Source organism: Petaurus breviceps, unplaced genomic scaffold (genome assembly GCF_028583685.1).
Source record: "Petaurus breviceps papuanus isolate PSGF00001 unplaced genomic scaffold, PetGlider_PUasm1.0 441, whole genome shotgun sequence".
NCBI lineage: Eukaryota > Metazoa > Chordata > Mammalia > Diprotodontia > Petauridae > Petaurus > Petaurus breviceps.
Genome location: NW_027186335.1, coordinates 466,234 through 484,432, shown reverse-complemented (window position 1 = coordinate 484,432; position 18,199 = coordinate 466,234). Strand labels below are relative to the sequence as shown.

The 18,199-nt window shown below is 37.3% G+C and overlaps 1 protein-coding gene and 1 pseudogene across 4 annotated transcripts in view; both read left to right on the top strand.

The window, feature by feature from the left end:
- The window catches only part of ARHGAP39 (Rho GTPase activating protein 39), a 418,348-nt gene that overhangs the window by 135,662 nt on the left and 264,487 nt on the right, over window positions 1–18,199 (top strand). The window lies entirely within an intron of this gene.
- Window positions 8,963–9,678, top strand: LOC138171437 (large ribosomal subunit protein uL11 pseudogene; annotated as a pseudogene).

Genomic DNA, 18,199 nt, shown 5'->3' with positions numbered 1-18,199 from the left:
TACAGCATGCAGCTGTGGGAAGTGATGAGAGAGCCACATAATCTCTTTTGTAGCTCATTTGTAGCATGAAAACAGTCACAGATAAAATGTAAACCAGTGAACATTGCTGAGTTAAAAAAAAACACCAAAACTTTATTTATTGACACTAAATTTTGAATTTTATAAAATTTTCATGTCATGAAATATTCTTTTTTTTTTTTTTTAGAAATGGTCTAAAAATATAAAAAACATTCTTGGCTTACAGGCTGTACAAAAACAGATGGTGGACCAGAAATTGGCCCATGGACCATAATTTGTTAAGCTCTTGTACTAGACTCTTAGAATTTCATCAAATTGGTGGGACAAAACATACCCACAATTAAGTATAATAAAATTAGGGGTGGCTAGGTGGCACAGTGAATAGAGCACCAGCCCTGGAGTCAGGAGGACCTTAGTTCAAATCAGGCCTCAGACACTTGACACACTTACTAGCTGTGTGACTTTGGGTAAGTCACTTAACCTCAACTGCCCTCCAAAAAGCAAAAATAAAAAAAAGTATAATAAAATACATTATGATGAGTACACTGAATATCTCCAAAGTTCTTTGACAACTCTGAGAAGGGAGAGGTTACTTTTTGGCTTAATCAGTCATTCATTAGATAGCCACCTGAACTGGACCATGAGAATGGGAAATTTTTCAGTAAGTGAAGATTAGGGTGATGGAGATAAGTGCATTCCAGGAATAAGAATGGAGGAATGCAGGTAGAAAAAGGTAGGATGATGTCTAGAAAAGGTGAATAATGGACAAATACATGGAGAGAGGAGAGGACAGGGCAAGACTGGGAAATAATAAGTTTCTTTTTGGCGAGGATAAGTAATACATTACCAGTCAGTAAACAGTCAATAAACGTTAAGCACTTCATATGACTCAGGTACTGTGTTAAGCAATAGGGATACAAAGAAAAGGAAAAACAGCTCCTGTCCTTAGGTGTAGCTTATAGTCTAATCAGAGAGACAACATCAGTACATAGGGGCGGCCAGGTAGCACAGCGAGTAAGAGCACTGGCTCCAGTGTCGGGATGACCTGGAGATCGAATCCCGGGCTCAGACACTCAGCACCACACCCAGAAATAACTGGCTGTGTAACCTTGAGCAAGTTACTTAACCCTGATTGCTTATAAAAAAAAAAAAACAAACAAAACATCAGTACATATAGTAAGTTGCAAGACAGACAAGATTAGGGATATTTTACAGCTCGGGGGATGGAGAGAATTGAGAAAGCCTCCTAGAGGAGAAGGCACTTAGATTCAGTCTTCTAGGAGGCTGAGAATTCTAAAAGCCAAAGGTTAATTAAGTAGAAGAGCATTCAAGGTATGGGGAAAAAGAATACAAAGTAGCATGGGAAATGAAATGTCATGTGAAAGAAACAGCAAATAATTCATTATTGCTGTATTGTAGAGTACATGGACAGGTGAGAGAATACAAGAAGATTGGAGAGGTTGGAAGCAGGCAGGTTGTAAGGAACTTTAAATGCCAATAGAGCATTTTTATGTTTGATCCTGTATTTACAATACAGTTTATCGAATATGGACATCGCTTGGCTTTATCTACACTTTAGGAAAATCACTTTGGCAGCTAAATGAAGATTAGTTTGAACTGATGAGAGACCTGGGACCAGCAGGACCAATTGAAAAGCTATTGTGGCCTTTCTTAATAGCCTAGGTGAAGTTGACAAGGGCCTGGACCAGAGTGGTGGCTACATGAGTGGAGAGAAATATTTTGGAGAAAGAAGCTATGAGATTTGTATCTAGATTAGGATATGTAGCTTAGATGAAAGGAATTAAGGATCACACTGAGCTTGGGAATCAGGTAACTGGAAGGATAGTGGTACCTTTGATAATATTAAAGAAGTTCAGAAAGGGAAGGGTTTGGGGGAAAGTATCATGAATTCTGTTTTGGACATGTTGGGTTAGAGATATCTTCAGCAGTTCTAGTTCAAAATGTATAGCAGGGAGTGATGTAGGACTAGAGCTGAGGAGAGAAATTAGGGAAAGATATCTAATAAATCTTGGACTCATCTGCATAGAAATGATCATTGAACCCATGGAACCTGATGAGAACACCAATTAAGAGAGTATAGAAGGTGACTCATAACTTCTTTTGTGTCACTGGTCCCTTTGTCAGTCTGATGAAGCCAACTTATTCCTTTTCACAATGATGTTTTTTAAATGCAAAAAATAAAGTATATGTAGGATTATAAAATCAATTATCTTAAAATGTAGTATCAAAATGTATTTTAAAAAAAGTTCCTAGACCCCAGGTTAAGAAGTCTTGTTATAGAGATAAAGAGGAAAATTGCCCTGAGGCTCACTTTTCCTAGTTAACTCTATTTTTATCATTTACATTACTGATCAACCAGGCTCCCAATTTTGTGTAATGGAGCACCAAGAATGATGGTTTTGGAGTTACTGTATGTAGATTGAAATCCCAGATCATCTATCTGCTTACCATGTCATATTGTACAAGCCATTTAAACTCCTGGTCCTCAGTATACTCATCTGTAAAATGAGAATATTGGACATGGTGGTTGTTGAAAACAGCATGGTGGTGGTTGTTGTTTTTTTTTTTTTAAAATCCCCTTCTAGCTAAAAATCAATGACCTTGTTTGTTTTTAATTTTTAACTGTACTCTTACACTTTATTTTTAAACAACTTCCATGTCTCAAACCCAAACTAATTCCTTGTAAAGTATATTGCCTAAAAACAATAAATAATTTAACAGGTGGGATATGTCCTCTAACAGTCAGAGTATGGCACTAATATTGACTGTTGTATTTGACAAGTTTTGTTATTTCTTAATGTTGACTTTATTGATATTTTATAGTGATGTTGTCACTATATATTTTGTTCTCAGATTCTATCACTTTTTACTTCTTTCTTGCTTCCATATGATGGCAAATATATAATAACTTCCATTCATGTCTTCTCTATTTCTGTTGCCAACACTTTATCATGTGTTCTTCATTAATGCTAAATTATTATCATACTGTCCAAACTGTTCTTCCACTTCCAATCTTTTTTATCTCCTAATCTGAGCTTCACATTACTTCCAGATTAATCTTTCATGTGGACATATCTGGTAATAGCATTACTTTGTACAGAAACCTTCAATGGTGTCTTATACCTTTGCTGCCAGCTATGATCCTGTCTCTTTCCTTACTTTCATAACTAAACTCTTTGAAGAAATTGTTTACACCTGGTGCCTCCACTTCCTCTTCTCTCACTTTTTTCTACTCTCTGGCTTGTGATCCCATCATTTAAACTTCTTTCTCTGAAGTTACCATTGCTCTCTTAATTATCAAATCTAATGGACTTTTTTCCCCACCTTGTTCAATCTTAAACCTGTCTGCAGCCTTTGATGGTTATATTCTTCTGGATAATCTCTCCTCACTAAACCTTTCATGACAGTGATCTCTCCTGGTTCTTCTCTTATCTTTCCAGCTACTCCTCAGTCTCTTTTTGCAGAATCTTTATTCATATCATGTCCACTACCTATTGATGTCCCCCTCAAGGTTGTGTCCTTGTGATGCCCTCCCCCCCATATCACTTGGTAATCTTATCATCTCCCAAGGGTTCAGTTATCAGCCTTATGCAGATAATTCCTTATTCTACATATCTAGCCTCATCCTTTCTCTTGTGCTGCAATCACACATCTCCAACTGCCTAATGGACATTTCAAACTTGATGTCTCATAGTCACATTGTACTCAAAAGGAACAAAAAAGAACTCTCATCATTTCTCTGATCTTCCCTTCTTCTAAACTTCCCTATTACTGTTGAGCACATCAGCATTCTCTCTGTCACCCAGGCCTACAACTTCAGTGTTTTCCTTGATAACTCACTCTCATTCACCCCACATATTCAATGCATTCACAAAATTTTGATTTCTTTTTTTTTTACATTTTTCAAATGCTTTATTAACTTCTGATTTACAGCATTCATTTCCACCAGATTTTGAGTTACAAATTTTCTCCCGTTTTTCCCCTACCCACCGCCCCCAAATAGCAGTCCCACAGGATATCCCCTCCTCCAATCTGCTCTCTCCCATATTTTATCCCATACTCCTTTCTACTTTTCCAGTGGATCTCTATGCCTCAGTGCCTGTATATCTTATTTCCCAATTACATGTAAAATAGTATTAATAATAGTATGTATATATATATACACATATATATTTATATGAGTATTTGATTTTAAAACTTTGAATTCCAGATTCATTCCCTTCCTCCCTTGTCACCCACCCTTACTGGGAAGATAAGCAGTTCAGTATAGGTTGTACATGTGTGGCTAATACAAAACAATAACATAGTAGATATATTGTAGAAGACTGACTATATTTCCCTCCCTCCTATCCCACCTCCCACTTGTTCTATTCTCTACTTTGATCCCGTCCCTTTTCAAAAGTGGGTGCTTCCAACTTCCCTCCCCCCCAGCCTGCCCTCCCTTCCATCATCCTCCCCTTTCATTCCTTTCCCCCCTTACTCTCCTGGAGGGTGAGATACTCTATTTAGTGTGTATTTCATTCCCTCCTCAAGCCAAATTCAATGGGAATAAGGTTGACCCATTCCCTTTTGCCTTCCTTCCTATTATTCCCCTCCATTGTAATCATTTTCCCTTGCCTCTTCTATATGAGATAATTTACCCCATTCTGTCTCTCCCCATCTCCTCTCATTATATTCTTCTCTCACCTCTTAATTTCACCTTTTAAGTATCATCCCTTCCTGTTAAATTGGTCCTGTGCCCTCTATCCATATACACCTGTAAACATATATACACACATTCACATATGTATTCATATGCCAATATACCCTCATATATAGACATATATATTTCTATTCCCTTCAACTACTGAGAAAAGTTTCATAAGTTACAATTATAGCTAATTAGTTGTATGTATTTTCTTTTCTGCTTCTAAATCATCTCTTGCATATATCCCCCTTCTCTGTACTTGAACAATCACTTTCTGAATACAGGGACTTTTCACCTTTCTCCTGGACTCTTATACTAGCTTTTTATTTGGTCTCTTTTCCTCAAGTTTTATTCCATTTTAAACCATCTTCCCTGTAAAATTGATTTTCTTTAAGCTTATACTTGACTGTATCATTCCCTCTAGTATGTAAATTCCAGTCATGATGGTATACTCCTAGGATCAAATATAAACTCCTTCATTAAGCATTTAACACTTTCAAAACCTGGTCCTAACTTAGCTTTCTAGCCTCATTACACATTATTCTCACTCTCCTTCACCACTTATGTGGTCTAGTCATATGGATGCTCTTACCTTCTGTCATGCACAGCATTTCATTTCATTTCATAGATTTATGAATCTATGAATTCATGGATTCTGAATCAACTGCTGGAAGAAATCTTCATTTAGCTTCCTTATTTTACATGTTGGAGAGCTGAGGCCCAGAACTGTCAAGCAGTCTGCCCAAGGTCACATGTGTAGCAAGTAGCAGAGACAAGATTTGTACTCATTATTTGATCCCAAAGCCAGTGCTGTTTCCCGTCTCTGACTTTGCATTGACTGTCTTCTATGCATGAAATATATTGACTTACTTGCTTCTTAGAATTCCTGATTTCTTTGATCTCACCTCATTTGCCACCCTCTTTGTGAAGTTTTTCTTCCTCCCCATTTGCTAGTGCCATTCTTGTCAAAATCAGCATGTATCTTTTGTACATGCTAACTTATATCTATGTATATTTTCTTCTTGGATAGAATAGAAGTTCCTTGAAGGCAAAGACTATTTGACTTTTTTTTTTTTTGGTTTCTCTAGTACTAAGCATAGTATCTAGCACATAGTAGGTGCTTCATAGGTTTTTATTCTGCTCTTACCTGTCTGAACTCTCCTCAATCTCCTTTAGTGGATCTTCATCTGGTTTGTACCTATTAAGTGTGGGTATCCTCTAATGTTCTGTCATCGGTCCTCTTCTCTTTTCACTCTATACTATTTCACTTGACAAACTCATCAACTTCCATAGATTCAGTTATCATCTCTACTCTGATGATCCCCCTCAGATCCACATATCCTACCCTAACTTTTTTTTTTAAATTAATCTTTTATTTATTTATTTTTAGTTCCCAACATTTATTTCCACGAGATTTTGGTTACAGATTTTCTCCCTGTCTTTCTCCTACCCCCTGCCCCAAGATAGCAAGCCTACTGAATATCCCTTCCCCCAGTCTATTCTCGCTCATACCCTCCCCCTAACTTTCTAATAGGACAGGATGGATTTCTATACCCCCATGACTGTATATCTTATTTCCCAGTTGCATGTAAAAAGAAACCAATTTTTTTTTAAAAATTTGTTTTTAAAACTTTGATTTTCAGATTCTTTCCCTTCTTCCCTCCTCACCCACCCCCACTGGGAAGACAAGCAGTTCAATATAGGTTGTATATGCATAGTTACATAAAATGTTTCCATAGCAATTATATTGTGAAAGACTAACCATATTTCCCTCCATCCTGTCCTGCCCCCCTTCTATTGCTCAGTTCCAACAGAGCTCCCTGCTGACCTTTTACTTTGTCTTTGGCATTTATGGGTTGAGAAGTCTGGAAACTGTCATAGCTGCCAGTGATTCACTCTTCTGAAGTCTGCTTCTGCTGGTCTGTGCTACTGATTTGGGTGCCCCTGATCTCACCCCTACAGCACCCCTGGGACTGCTTAGCCCCCAGCCCAGTGTGATAGACACTTTCTTTCAGCCTGCCAGGCTGCCTTCAGCAGGAGATTTGTTTCTCTCTGTCACTTTGTGGGTTTTGTAGCTCTAAAATTTGCTTAGAGCCATATTTTACAGGTATTGGTGGTCATTGGAGAGGGGCTGAAGCAAGTTCCTATTTTTACTATGCCATTTTGGCTCCGACCCTCTCCCCCCCAAGTTCTTAACAAAAATTTCTGAAAAATCCTTCTGTATTCCAAAAATTCCCTTTTACTGCTGATGGCACCACCTTTACCTAAAGCTCTCTCTTATCCCCTTCTCCTCATTTTATATCATTTAAATGCCTTCTGCCACTATCTCCCCTTTTACTACTGTGTCACAGAAAGAAGTGAGCTTCTTTTCTTTGCCAACGCAAACCACTCTATAGATACAAAGTGATCTAATTCTATCCTGTCTTCTCCAAATCACCTCATCTTTCATTCCTAGTTTTGTACTTGTCTACTGGCTGCTTCTCTACTGCTTACAAACACATGTTTGTCCCATGTTGCAGTGTCTCTCCCATCCTCAGAAATCCTCATTTGATCCATCTGTCCTTACTTGCTGTCATGCCATATCTCTTCTCTCTTTTGTGGTTAAAAACTCTTTTCCTATGATGGAGACTCTTGTTCAGATGCAGGTTGTATTAAATGAATTCTACGGTTCCTTACAACCCTTACAACTGAAATTCTGGGATTCCTTGTTTTTGTGATATTAATTTGTTAAAAAAAACCTATAACCTTGATTTCTGTTATTAATTGGTAAACTTTTATAATTTCAATTTTGTGTCTTCTGCTAGGCGAAGGCTATGTTATACCACTTTGCTCAACTGTCTTGAGGGAATGTTATCTTGTTGTTGTGTTTAAGTTCTTAATTTATTTAGACTTCTGTTGTACAAAAGCAGAACTGATGAACTTTTAAAAATATGTAAAATAGTTTCATTCTACTATTTTCCTTGGAGGTCTCATTACCTTCTCAAACTTTAGCTCTCTCCTTTATATGGGATGACTCAAAAACCTGTGTTTTCCTAATGACAGCTACCATTCTTTATCATTTTAGAAATTAAGGCATTGTCATCCTCATTCCTCACATCTAGTCAAGTTTTATTGATTCTCCCTCTGAAATCTTTCCTATCCCTTTTTCTCTGTTCCCACTTCCTCCACCTGCTTGAATTATTATAGTAACCTAGTAATTAATCTTCCCAACTCCCTTATGTTCCATGCTCCTTCCCTCTACCTTGACCCCTTCTCACCCTGCCAAAAGGATTTTCTTTATTTCTGCATCTGTTGTGTCACTCCTGTCTTAAAATCATTTCAGTGATTTGCTATCTACTGAATTGCTTAAATTCCTTAACCTGAAACTCATCATCATTCATAATATATTACCATCTTACCTTTCCAGCCTGATTTCATATAATTCCTGTTACACGCTTTATCTTATATTTATTGTATTTAGTTGATCTCATCTACCTATATGTTCCCTGTTCCTTCTGTGTACCCTTTGTGCTACGGGTGCTCCCCAGCCCCCATTGGAATGTTTATTGGAATCCTGTCTTTATTTATAGCCTGTCATCTCTAAATCTCAAAAATACTAAAGGAAAATTTGGCAAAAGAGAATAATATTAAGAGTATTTGATCTCCATACATGCTAAATCATTCTGAAGACAAGATGCATGGTGTCAACTTAGAGAATGCTATATAGCCTAGAAAAAAAAATTAGGTAAAAAAAAATTCTGAATAATGTAGATGGAACTAATATAACCTGCCCAGAGCATCTGAATACAGAGAAGTGAGCACCAATCAAAAGAATCTACAGGTCACCTCCATATTGAGGATGGGAGTATAGGGGGGAGTGGGTAAGAAATGCTCTGCTTCTAGAATATTCTGTCCTATAGACCATTCATTCATCAAACATTTCTTAAAAGCTTACTCTTTATACAGCACTATGCCCAGCTTTGGAGGAACTGAAACATTTTAAACAAAACTACTTTTACAGATGATTGTAATGGAGAACAGAAATAATACATGTGTTGAGTATAAAATAAATTTGCCATGGGGTTTGAGAAGGGAAGGTAGATATCAACCAGGTAAATATGTACACACACACACACACACACACACAGATTTATTAAGCGCATAAATACATTTACTTTATGTACATTTATGCAGTATATATACCTACAATTGGGCAGCTGGGTGACACAGTGGATAGAGTGCCAGGCCTGGAGTCAAGAAGACTCATCTTTATGAGTTCAAATGTGGCCTGAGGCTTTTGGCTTCCAGCTCGTGGTGGTGAAGGTGCAACTTCTTTCGGTCGTCCCGAATCCAGGTTCATCCGACACCGGCAGCCACCCCGCAGCGTCCAGGCCAAGTCTCCACCTTCGTCGCCGCCATGCCGCCCAAGTTTGACCCAAATGAAATTAAAGTCGTGTTTTTAAGGTGCACTGGTGGTGAAGTTGGTGCCACATCAGCTCTGGCCCCCAAAATTGGTCCCTTGGGTTTGTCTCCCAAAAAGGTTGGTGATGACATTGCCAAGGCAACCGGTGACTGGAAAGGACTAAGGATCACACTGAAGCTTACCATTCAGAAACAGACAGGCTCAGATTGAGGTTGTGCCTTCTGCCTCAGCCTTGATCATTAAAGCCCTAAAGGAACCTCCTCGGGACAGAAAGAAGCAGAAAAATATTAAACACAATGGAAACATCAGTCTTGATGAGATTGTCAGCATTGCTCGACAGATGAGGCACCGGTCCTTGGCAAGAGATCTCTCTGGAACCATTAAAGAGATACTTGGGACAGCCCAGTCTGTGGGCTGCAACATTAATGGCCGACATCCTCATGATGTCATTGATGACATCAATAGTGGTGCTGTTGAATGCCCAGCAAGTTAAAAGCTACAAAGGAGACTGTTGCAATAAATTTAATATTTGACAACAACAACAAAAAAATGTGGCCTGAGACACTTACTAGTTGTGTGACACTGAGCAAGTCACTTAACTCTGCCTTGCTTTCATCATCTGTAAAATGAACTGGAGACATAAGTGGCAAACCATTCTACTATCTTTGCCTAGAAAGTTCCAAATGGGGTCACGAGTAAAACTGAAATATGACTGAACCACAAATACATAAAGTTATAGTTTATAAATTCGCCCCATGAAGCTTTTTATATTGATTTCTCTGGCATAGCTTTAACTTTTTAAACAGTAATCAACTTAGAGGAAAGGAAAATTTTTCTCTTATATCCCCATTTTAAGAAATTCAGAATACATGAAAATCTATATTTAGAGGCTGATCTGTTAGGCAACGAGTTTTAAAAGTGTTTCTAAATAAGATTTGTTTTATTTCAATAGGTAAAAGATCTGTGAATTTGTTGGTTTGTTAACTCTTTTCATTGACATAGACCAAGACTTTTCCATTCCTTTTGACTTGCTGTGGCCAAAAAAAAAAAGAAGAAAAGAAGAAAAACTCCACCAGCCTTATCAGGTCACTTTTTATACTTAATCTAGATTGAATGACAAGCACACAACACAAAACTTAATGGCTTTCTCACCTGGTAGGCCTTTCTAGAGGCATATGAGTGAAAAAGTGCTGGGGTTTGCAGTCAGAAAGGCATAAATTCAAAACTAGCCTAGTTGTGTGACTTGTGTTTGCCCCAGTTTTCTCATCTGTAAAATGGGGATAATACCTACCTCCCAGGGTTGTTGTGTAGATCAAGCAAGATAATATTTTTAAAGTACTTAGCACAGTGCCTGGCACATAGTAGGTTCTAGAGAAATGTTATCATCATTATTATTATTATTCCAGAAATTGTATTCATCTGATAAAGGTTTTGAGAACATTGCTTACTTAGGATGAGACACTGGAGGATGATTGGGTATCGCAAAATTAATTTACATAATTTCCACTATCTTGTTCTATATGTAAATAATAATTCATATCTTAATATTATGATTACAATCTTCCAAATGTTTTTTAGAGACAACTAGTGGTGTTTCAAGATACTATGTGACTTGTTCAAGATTACAAAGCAAGTCTTTGGTAAAACTGCAACTTGAACCTAGGTTTTCTGACTTAATTTAACTTTTTTCTGCTATACCAATGTTTCTCCAGTGGTTCCTTTTTCTTCTGGATATTATAGCTTTTGCCAATTGTGAGAAAATAGGTTATGCTAACCTCTGCTTATGATATGGTACATTTAATTAAATCATAGAATTTAGTGATTAGCAGTGATCTGATCTAATTTCTATTGAAGGCAAAATTCCATGTAGAAGATCTTTGAATAGAAGTCATTCAGCCCTGATTTTTGAAGACTTCCAGTCATGAGCAAATTTCTGGCTGTCATGTCTATTCACTTCTGTTCTAAAATTGTTTTGTGTTTGTCTGTGTTTCCTCAGTTCCTAGTACAGTGCCCAGGGCATTGCAGAGACAGTAATGTTTATTCCATACTTTTGGACAGCTCAATTCGTTAAGAAAGTTTTTCTTATCATTTGAAAACTGAAAGAGGGGGGACATTGTTTTGGGAACAGCTAAACAAGTTATGGTATATGAATATGTTAGAATACTGTTGTGCTGTAAGAAATGTTGAAAAAGACAAGAGAAACCTGAGATCAAGACTTGTATGAATTGATACAATGTGAACTGAAAAGAACAATTTATTGTTTTTTATTATTATATTACATATTACACATAATATGACATCATAAATTTATATATATAACAATGTGAAAACAAACAGCTCTGAAAAACTTAGGAACTCTGATCAACATGTTGTTATTAGGTTGTTTCAATCTTGTTTGACTCTTCATGAACCTGTTTGGGGTTTTCTTGGCGAAGATACTGGAGTGATTTGTCATTTCTTTCTCTGGCTCATTTTATAGATGAAGAACTGAGGCAAACAGTGACTCGACCAGGGTCACACAGTCTGAGGCTAGATTTGAACTCATGACGATAAGTCTTCCTGATTCCAAGCCCACCACTGTGCCACCTAGCTGCTCACCTACAATTCTAGAGGAAATATGTTGTCCACATCCAAGCACAGAGTCAATAGACTCAAAGTACAGATTGAGGCTTAGGTTTTTTTGTTTTGCTTTTGGATATGATCATTGTAGGAATTTGTTTTGTGTGACATTATGTATTTGTGATGGGTTTTTATTTTTCTTGTTTTTTCATGGAGGTAAAGGGGAAATTGGAAAGAGAGAATGCAGATCTGAAAATAAAACAAAATTGAATTTTTAAAAATCTGACCCAACAAAATTTTCCCCTACTATTTATTTCTGGTCTTTCCTTTAGCTTTCATTTATCAATCCTCATTCCAGTAACTCTTCAATATGAAGATGCTAATTATGTCTTCACTTCCACCACTATTTACTTTGCTCCCAGAATTCACCTTTGTATGCTTGATTACTATTCCCTGATTGAGCACTTCCCTGCCTCACTGCTTTTATTCATTATTTGCCTTCTGCCCAGGAAACAGTGGTATAGTGGAAGTAAACCTTTGAGAAGATTGGTGTTTGAATTCTGGTGCTGCCATTTATTATAATGCTTTTATGATATTAAATTAGTCACTTAACCTCTCTGGACTTCACTTCCCTCATCTGAATAATGTACAAGTTGGATTATATGATTTTTAGAGTCTCTTTCAATTCTGAGTTCTTTTACCCCTTCTTTCCTCAATTTCCAGCCAATTCTGTTACATCATCAGTACTCAAAGCACCATATACATTTCTGTCCTAGACTGATAAGATGAGGTCTCCTGAGTTCCTGATCTTGAAACCCTGTCTAAAGGCCTCTTCTTTTCTTTTTTTTAAACATTTTTTTTTTTTTTTGCTTTGTGGAGGGGGGAGGGAAGGGCAATTGGTGTTAAGTGAATAACCGAATAACCCAAGGTCACACAGCTAGTAAGTGTTAAATTTAATCCGAGGCCAGATTTGAACTCAGGTCCTCCTGACTCCAGGGCTGGTGCTCTATTCACTAAATCACCTAGCCACCGCGAGGCCTCTTCTTTTCAATACAGAATTTGTCCAAAACAAGTAATACCAAACTAGCTGACTTTTACAGTGTCCACATATGTGTTCCTCTGGTCTCCAGGCTTCACATTGTGTTCCCATTGTAATAAGTTCAATGTATTTTTTTTTGATGATGATGTTCTCTTTACTGTCATTACAAGGGCTGGGTCTGTTCCACATTATGGCATTACAGGTAAGTGGGTATTTATAGAACTTGTCTATCAGTATGGGATCAGACAATTAAAATGTGTGAGTTTGGCCTAGTATCAAATAAGACAGTGGACTGAACTGTTTTCAGGAATTTAAAAAGGTCCTTTAATGACTACAAGATTCTTCCCAAAACAAGACCATCTCTGTAATGACATTCTGTTGGTGGCCTTTTTTTTTTTTCAAATCGCTATAAGCTATGCACAAACATTTTCTAAAAAATTGAAAATGAGTATTCGAGGACAGGGGAAAGACATATGCTAGGTGTGAACAGGCTTCAACATATGACTGATGAGGAACTTTGAAGAGAAATAGAGGATTCCAGCATGGAAATACATGATAGGAAGTGAAAATGTGTGGTCACGTGGCAAGAGTGAGGGATGGAAAATAGGCAACTCAGGATATATATTTGAGTATCCTTGTGATGTCAGCAGCAAGTGGGAAGACCTCTAACGTATTGGATGAATCCCCTGTCACACTTATGAGAAACCATAGGTGAGAGTTGCCCATGATTAGTAGGTTATTAATGGTTTAGATGCCTTTTGGAGGGAACATCCAGATTGATGACAACAGAGAACCATTTGAGTATTTATTTGGGTGTTAACACAGTTTAATCTGAAGGGCAGGGGAGGTCTTTAAAAATACCTATTTTCATAGATGTCTTTTGTTTTTTTAAATCAGCTACATTTCTCTCTGAATTCCTTTATTTTCATTGTTCCAGAGATCCATTCCATGTAGCATAAAATAAAAAAGGAACATATTCAAAGAGTTTGTGAGTTTTGTAGTGCTCTAAAACACATTTATAAAACATACCTCCTTCTCCAGGTGCTCCTGAAGCATAGGGAAATGTTTTTTCATAGCTGTTCTTTGGCTCCAGGCTTGAACATTATAATTTTGTAGCATTCATTTTCAGTTGTTTTGTTATTTTTTTCTATTTACATTGTTACCATTGTGTTTATTGCTTTGCTGTTGCTTACTTTACATCAATAGATATAAGCCTTCCCATTCTTTCTGAATTTATCATAGTAATTCTTTCACATAACAGTAATATTCCATTACACTCATGGAACACAATTTGTTTAACTGTCCCCAGTCAGTGGATATCTACTTTGTTTCTAGTTCTTTGCTTATATAAAAAGTGCTACTATAAATGTATTTATGTATTTGGACCTTTCTTTTTGTCACTGATCTCCTTGCATAAATATTTCTAGCAGTGAAATCTCATATGTTCAAAGTTATAGACATTTTAGTCACTTTCTTTGCATAACTTCAAACTGGTTTTCACAGTGAAAAATTCAGAACTCCAGCAACAATGCACTATTCTTCCTGTTTTGTATAATATGAACACACTTGTCTCTGGGATTCCCAGATGTAGTGGGGTGCCATGGGGTTGTTGTAGTCATTTAGCAAAGTGATAAGTGTTTCTTCACCTTAAAATATTTAACATGAATAAAAATATTGTCACTTTTGTATGTTGGAACACTGAAAATGCTGACATATTCAGGGTTTAAATAGTGGGTCTTTGTAATATAAAATGCATTCAGAATAAACAAATAATGAATATAATAAAATAATTCACTCGTACTCTCTTTAAAAGATGCCTTTCTTCCTTCCTACTTAGCATCTTTCTTATCAACCTTTTATTGTAGGGACTTTGCACCTTTGTTGCTAGAGTGATTGAACTGCATTTTAGAATAGGTGGGAGTATGCAGATGTGGTCTACATGGCCTGAATGTTTTGACGATATCCTAAATGAAATTCTTAGTCCCATTGGCATGAATGCTATGAGCTCCAAATATTATGTTGTGGAGCTTTACTTGGGTTTAGGAATTATTTTTTGTTTCAAAGATTATAACACATCAGGTTATTTCCCACTTTGTAGGGTGTGCAGCTGTGCAGCTACAACTCCTAGCAAGAAAACCAATGTGTATTTTTCCAGAGAATTGACTAAGACTCTGAGAAGCTATTTGATTTAGCAACAGCCAGTTCTGTTTTCCTTGTCCTGAGAATATGCTTCTCATCCCTTCCTAGAGGGCTCTAAGCTCTCCCAGTTCCTATCTACGGCCTCATGGAATGGTTTTTCTCATTTCTTCCCTGCTTTTGATTCACCATCCACCTCTCAGTCCATCCATAGCCCTTGTTCTTTTGACTCTTTTTTTGTTTCATACTTCATTTTCTCACTGTCACAATACAGTCTTTCAGCCGTAGCTTAGAGGTTGTGTTATCCCTTTTGGCTTCTCCATTGGTACTTCATTGATTTCATTTCCCTGTTTCCTTTTTAAAGACCTGTCACTCAAATTATAGAATCCTAGAATCCTGGAATCAGAAGCAACATCACAAGTAATGTAGGCCAATTTTCATCCTGTATATCAGAATTCACAAAATGGAGGCAGCATTTCAGTCCAGCTTGTGTTTTTGTATTTTCTTTTGTTTAGTGTTATATTGACTGCCTTTTAGATGAAAAAGGCCATCTCTTCTCTTGCTTACAGTATGCTTACAGAGAGATCTTAGTCTTGAGTTGTGAGGGGGAAAGGGTGAGAAGAGCCCAGATAAACTTTCTTTTATCAGTTTTACCATGCTCTTTCCTTTGAATAGCTTTTTTGCAATCAGTTAGTTGTTACTCAAAGTATTGGTTCATAATCATTTTTTGTGTGTATCTTGGACCCTTTTGGCAGTCTGGTAAAGAATTTGGATCTCTTTTCAGAGTAATTTTTTAAGTGCATAAAATAAAGTCCATACAATTACAAAGGGCACCTAGGTGGCACAGTGGATAGAGTGCTGGACCAGGAGGCAGGAAGACTTTTTTTCTTGAGTTAAAATCTGGTCTCAGATGCTTTATAGGTGTGTGACCTTGGGTAAGCCAGAAAATGAGCTGGAGAAGGAAGTGGCAAATCAGCCTAGTATTGTTGCCAAGAAAATCTTAGATGGGGGTCACAAAGAGACATGACACCATAAGATTACAAGGGAGGAGCCAAGATAGTTGAGTAAAAGCAGGAACTTACTTGAGCTTGTCCCCAATTACCTCTAATACCTATAAAAAAAAGTGACTAAACAAATTTTAGAGCTATAGAACCCACAAAATGACAGAGTAAAATACATCTCCAGTTGAGGACAGCTTGGCAGGCTTATAGGAAGGGTCTGTCGCACCAGACTGAGAACAGAGTACAGCCGCACATGGGCCATAACAGCATAGAGCAGGCCAGAGCAGACTTCAGGGGCCTGAATTACTGGAAACTGTGGCAGTTTCCAGACTTCTCAACCCATAAATGCCAAAGAGAAAGTAAAAGGTCAGTGGGAAAACTCTGTTGGACCTAGATGAGAGAACAGTGTGGTCCAGCCCCTACCCTTGGGGTTGCAGAGGTGTTATAGCAGTGTCTACTTCTAGGGCTCCAGACCCACTGATAGTGGGGGGACCGGGCGGCTGACCAGAGGGCAACTGTAGGAATCTCTTTGTTGGTACTGAGGCAGGATTCTCTTACTTGGATCTGTGTTGCAGTATTGGGTGGTGGTCCTGGGGTGAGGAGGAACGCTGGCATGGCAGAACTTGTGGCGGATGTGTAGAGGGAATCTTGCTCACAGTTCTGAGGCAGGTACCTAGACGTAGCTCTGACAACAGCTATGCAAAACCCCAGAAATTTGGGTAAAGCACTCTCCACTCTGGAAGCAGAGTTCTACAGTGGCAAAGAGTTCAAAAGTCAAGTAATTGGCTGACAGAATGAACAAAACAGAGGAAGAGAAATCAGACTATAGAATTGTTCTTTGGTGACAAAGATCAAAACATAGAACCAGAAAAAGACAACAAAATCAGAACCCTTGCATCAAAAGCCTTCAAGAAAAATATGAATTGTGTGCAGGCCATGGAGGAGCTCAAGAAGGATTTTGAAAATCAAGTAAGAGAAGTAGAGGAAAAATTGGGAAGAGAAATGAGAGTGATGCAAGAAAATCATCAAAAATGAGTCAACAACATGCTAAAGGAGACCCCCCCCCAAAATACTGAAGAAAATAACACCATAAAAAATAGATTAATTCAAATAGCAAAAGAGGTCCAAAAAACCAATGAGAAGAATGCCTTAAAAAGTGAAATTGACGAGATGGAAAAGGAAGTTCAAAAACTCACTGAAGAAAATAATTCCTTCAGAATTAGAATGGAGCAAATGGAAGCTAATGATTTTATGGGAAATCAATATATTATAAAAAAAAGATCCAAAAGAATCTGTAGTAGAAGCAAAACTGGAAGTTCATTAAGATAAACTATTTGGGAACATTAAAACATGTGATCAGCAGGGCTAATAAAAATTTTTTTAAAATTTATTTTCTATGAGGATTTACATCTAACTATTTGGATATTTCTCTCTTCTGAGTTTCTGTTTTGATCTTCTTTGTCACCACAGTAATTTTTTTTTAAATTTATTTATTTGCTTTTAGTTTACAACATTCGGTTCCACAATCAGTTGAATTCCAAATTTTCTCTCCCTCTGTTTCCTCCCCACTCCTGCTCATGGCGGCTTGCAATCACATATATGTTCTATAAATACATTCACATTTAATATTAATCAAGTTGTAAAGAAGGGTTATAACCAATGGAGTGAACAATGAGAAAAAAGGGACAAAACAAAACACAAAAGAGAGAGAGCAAGTTGTTTGCTTAAATCTGCATTCAGACTCTGTTGTTCTTTTTCTGGATATGGATATCCCTTTAAAAAAAATTGATTTGTTTATTTAATTTTAGTTTACAACATTGAATTCCACAATCCCTTGAGTTTCAAATTTTCTCCCCTTCCCTCTCCTTTTCCTCTCCCCCCTCCTTTTCCCCTCCCCCCTCCCTCCCATCATGGCAGCATGTACTCAAATATAGGATCTACAAATATCTTCACATTAATCATTAGTCAGGCTGTAAAGAAGGATTATAACTGATGGAATGATCAGTGGGAAAGAGAAAACAATACAAGAAAAAGAGTAAGTAGTTTGTTTCAATCTGCATTCATACTCTGACTCTCTTTCCCTGAATGTGGATATTTATTTCAATCATGAGTCTTTTGGAGTTGTCTTATATAATCTTACATTGCTGAGAGGATGCCAGTCTGTTGAAGTTAGTTGTCACACATACGTTGTATCTGGGATTGTGTATAGATTTCTCCTGTTTCTACTCTTCTCGCTCAGCATCAGTTTATATAAGTCTTTCCGGGATATACTGAAGTCTGTCTACTCTTCATTTCTTATAGCACAGTAGTATTCCATTACATTCATATAGCACAAC